The following is a 4,409-nucleotide window of genomic DNA, read 5'->3' on the forward strand; positions in this document are numbered from 1 at the left end:
ATACATAGAGAAACGATGTCTCAGAAAGAGAGAAAGAAAGAAAGAGAGAGAGAGAGAGAGAGAGAGAGAGAGAGAAAGAAAGAGAGAGAGAGAGAGAGAGAGAGAGAGAGAGAGAGAGAGAAAGAAAGAAGGGAGGAGGGAAGGAAAATTACACATTTCTACATAAGAAGTTCCTCTCTCCATTCCCCTCAACCCTCTAAAATATCATCCTCCAGCCTCAGCTCTACCAAGATATCCACATTCTTGTACGTCCAGCTACATAGGAATTAAATATATTATTGGTTATGTTGCCTTTCCTTCAGAAATCTATGCAATACCCTCTTGGTTCCAGCTCACGCCAGTGTTTGTTCTCATACACCAGAGGCCCCCGGGCCAATCATCTGCTCAAGGACCTCATCCATTTGATTTCCTTCCTGTCACCTGAGTTACTGATATTCTCCTCCCTGTTAGGTCCTTCTGTTAGCATAGTTTTTAGGGTAAAGGCCAGGGCTCCTGCAGCTCTGATGAGTTAAGCTTGGCTGCCTGAAAAGCAGAGAGATTTAATCAATGTGGCTACGTTGGGGAAAAGATCAAATAAAGCAATCCTGTCTCCCCAAATCTGTCTTTGGGGTGTGTTGCCATGAGATTTCGGCTGCAACAGAGGATGAGTTGGGGAAGGGGCAAGAAGTCCTGTAATGAAGCAGTCCTGGCAAAGGTGTGGTCCTGTCCATCGATGTCTCCGTTCTGGTTTGTCAAAGTGACCCAAGGAAGTTCTTATCCTCACGGTCATGGCTATCCCCTCTGTGGATAACTGACCTCAACTGGGAATGGTCCCTCCTGCCAAGTTCTGTTCCTCCTGGAACTGAAGATAATTTTAGGTTTAAGAAGGTGGATTTCTTCAAGTCTGTTCAGACTTGAAAGGGATGGGATGGGCTTAGATACACATTCCTTGAGTGATTGATACACTGACCAATGGAAGTAGGCGAGCCAAAGCAAGGGAGCCAGACATGGAACAGGTGCCAGGCCTTTGTCTGTGCTTAGTCCCAAGTGAGGTACTCAATGTTTTGTTTGTTTGGTTGGTTTAGTTTAGCAAAAGTAGCTTCCAAATGCCTGCTAGACTTCTGTCCATACACAGCACGCTCTCACCCTTAAACACTCCCCTAACCAAGTTGGGTGGTAGGTGGTGGTGGTGCACACCTTTAATCCCAGCACTAGGGAGGCGAGGCAGGAGGAGCTCTGTGAGTTCAAAGCTAGCCTGGTCTACAGAATGAGTTCCAGGACAACCAAGGCTACACAGAGAAACCTTGTCTTCAAAACAAAACAAAACAAAAAAACTGCTCTCTTAAACCCACGTCCTTCTATTGCTCTGAACTGTTTCTCTTTTCCATTTGTAAGACAGATATTTCTAGAATTCTTCAAAGGGGTTGTCAGTCATCCTAATTCCCAACTCCTTCCCTCCGTTCTTCCTGTAACTTCTCCACGGCGGCTTCTTCATTTGCGGCTTCCTCATTTACAGCTTCACTGAAACTTTCAAAGCACCCAAGCATTCATGGGCCACGCCCAGTGATCAGTGCTCTGTTCCCACCTATACCTATTTCAAGTACTCTTACAAAATATCTGTCAAAGCCGCCTGCGGGTGTGTCTGGGCTCAGGGTTTGAAGGCATACAGTCCACGACGGTGGGGAAGAAGACGAAATCTCAGTTCACACTGTGTCTGCACTCAAGCACACTGAAAGGTCTTACTGGCTACCTCCTTTGTATTCAGTCGGGGCAGCAGTCTATGTGGGGTGAAGCCACCCACAGTCAGGGTGACTCTTCCCTCCTCGCTAAAGCCTTTCTGGAAACGCCCTCTGGAAATACACCTCAGATGCGAGTTTCCACAGGGGCTCTAAACCTAAGGGTGAAGCTTAGTCATCGCGCTATCTTATGTAAACCCTTGCAGGTTTTCAACGCAATGAGCTCCCCTTTCTTGCAGAAACACATTCTGTCCTGAGCGCTCACACAGGCCAGGTGTTTTACCTATGGGCTGGCCTTTTTTTTTTTATCACATGTGCAGGTTCCTTCCTTTTCAGGTTCTACCATGTCCCAGGCCTCTGCCCTTGGGTTTCGTGAAATGTCCTCTCTTCTTTCCTTGGTGTTTTCGTCCCCCTTGTGATTAAACTATTGGCCATATGCTCATGACTCTCAATATGTCTTCACAGCCTGGATATCTTCCCCAGATTCTAAACTCAGTCACCCAACTGCCTACATGGCACCTTAATTTAAACGTCCACCTAACACCTCAGATGTCACATCATTGTGCCAGCGACTACAAAACAATGTGAGTCTTAGTGGCAAATTGGGCTTGGCTTGGCTACATGGTTCTGAATCTCCCCTGGCTCCAGTCCACACAGCTGAAGTCCTCTGAAGAAGTACTGGGCCTGGGTGGTTCATGAGGTCCACTGGCTGGGCCTACTGGGCAGGGCTTCCCCTCATACGGTGTTTGAGAATGGCTAGAGGTTCTCACATGACGAAGGCAGCGTTCTATGTAAGGCAAACCCAGTGAGTGATTGGGGTGGGGCAGGGGGCCTGTTAAAGTATCAATCTCTCACAAAGCCCAAGAGAGAATGTATGACATCCGCCATGTTCTATTCCATCACCATGCCCAAATCTGCTTCACCTGGCCTGGGGGCACCTCGGTTCTTCTGTTCTCTCTGAGAGTGAAAGGTTTCGCCAGGACCCACAGAATCTGAGGAAGCAAAATGCATTAGAGTAAAAACATTCTACAGACAGAATAGATGGGGACAGGTCAGCCCATAGGGCCTCAGGCAGCTAGGTTTTTCTTTTCTTTGTGTAGGCATTTGTTTTGATTTGTTTTGTTTCCTTTCCTTTCTTCCCCCTCCCCCCAACCGCACCCTTTGGTTTTTAGAGACTCTAAGCAGCACTGGCTGTCCTGGAACTTGCTCTGTAGTCCAGGCTGACCTGGAATTTGTAGATCTTTCTGCCTCTGCCAAATGCTGGGATTAAAGGCATGTGCTGCCACCGCTGCCGCCACCTCCACCATCTCCACCACAACTACCATCATGGCTGCCGTTTGTTTTTGAAGACCAGGTCTCACTAGATAGCCCTCGTTGGCCTACAACTCTCTATAGAGCAGACTGACTTTGAAATAAGAGATATACACCTGCCTCTGCTTCCTGAGCACTGAGACTAAGGGTATGTTACCGAGCCTGAGGAGACTGTGCGTGTAAAACTTCTTCAGGGTCACTTAGTCCTATCTGCTCCCCTTCTGCCTTTTCATTGGTAGCTTTAAAATTGGCTACTTGTTGGTTTATCTCCCCACAGCACCCGTTCCCACTCGCACCAGCTTCTGTCAGGACTGCTCGTGATTTTGTGCCAGATCATCAGATTTTTATTTTTATATTTAATTAATTAATTTTTTGAGACACGGTTTCTCTATGTAGCCCTGGCTGTCCCGGAATATACTATGTAGACCAGGCTGGCCTCAAACTCACAGAGATCTGCCTCCCTCTGTCTCCCGAGTGCTGGGATTAAAGGCGTGTGCCGTTGTTTTCATTCTCTTCAGTTCTCACCACTGAGTTTTTGGGTGTAGTCTCCAGTGCTGACCACAGTCACCATGCCTTGGGAAACTGAGGAAATCAAGGACTTTCTGTTCACAGCCCCATGGAAGGATGCTAAATCTGTCAAGATCAAGAAGAACAAGGATAATGTGAAGTTCAAGGTTCACTGCAGCAGCCACCTTTACACCCTGGTCATCACAGACAAGGAGAAGGCCACAAAGTCGAAACAGCCCCCCCTCCACCTCCCCACCCCCCGCTTGGCAGTGAAGGCGCTGAGATGAACCAGACTTCTGTGTTTGACTGTTAAAAACCCTGAAAAGTCAAAGGAAGGAAGGAAGGAAGGAGGGAAGAAAGGAAGGAAGGAAGGAAAGGGAAGGAAGGGAGGAAGGAAGAAAGGCATGTGTCAGTGTGCCTGGGTAACAAATGAATATTTTCTCTCTCTTTCTTTTTATTTTTATAAATTTATTTTTATTTCATGTGTGTTGGTGTTTTGCCTGTGTGTATGCCTGTGTGCGGATGTTAGGTCTCCTGGAACTGGAGTTACAGACAGTTGTGAGCTGCCATGTGGGTGCTAGGAACTGAACTTGTAGAAGTGTAGCCTGTGCTCTTACCCACTGAGCCATCTTTCCAGCCCCACAAATAAATATTTTTAAGGAAAAGAAAAAGATAAAAATCCGAATGCAATTGCTTGTCACTACTACCTGGTCCATGCTGCACTGTCTTTTACCTGGATTATTGGTTGATCTTAAACTGTTTTCCCTTTTCCTTCACCTGCATAGTCTCTAGTCCACACAGCAGCCTGAGCAGCCCTGTTAAAACATTAACCAGATTCTGGCACGCTTCCTGCTCCCACCAAAGGTTTCTGATGGC

General features: G+C 47.1%; 1 pseudogene; it reads left to right on the plus strand.

Moving 5' to 3' along the window:
• Positions 1–3,595: 3,595 nt before the first annotated feature.
• LOC101983065 lies at positions 3,596–3,820 on the plus strand (annotated as a pseudogene).
• Positions 3,821–4,409: the final 589 nt, after the last annotated feature.

This window comes from Microtus ochrogaster, chromosome 21 (assembly GCF_000317375.1).
Source record: "Microtus ochrogaster isolate Prairie Vole_2 chromosome 21, MicOch1.0, whole genome shotgun sequence".
Lineage (NCBI taxonomy): Eukaryota > Metazoa > Chordata > Mammalia > Rodentia > Cricetidae > Microtus > Microtus ochrogaster.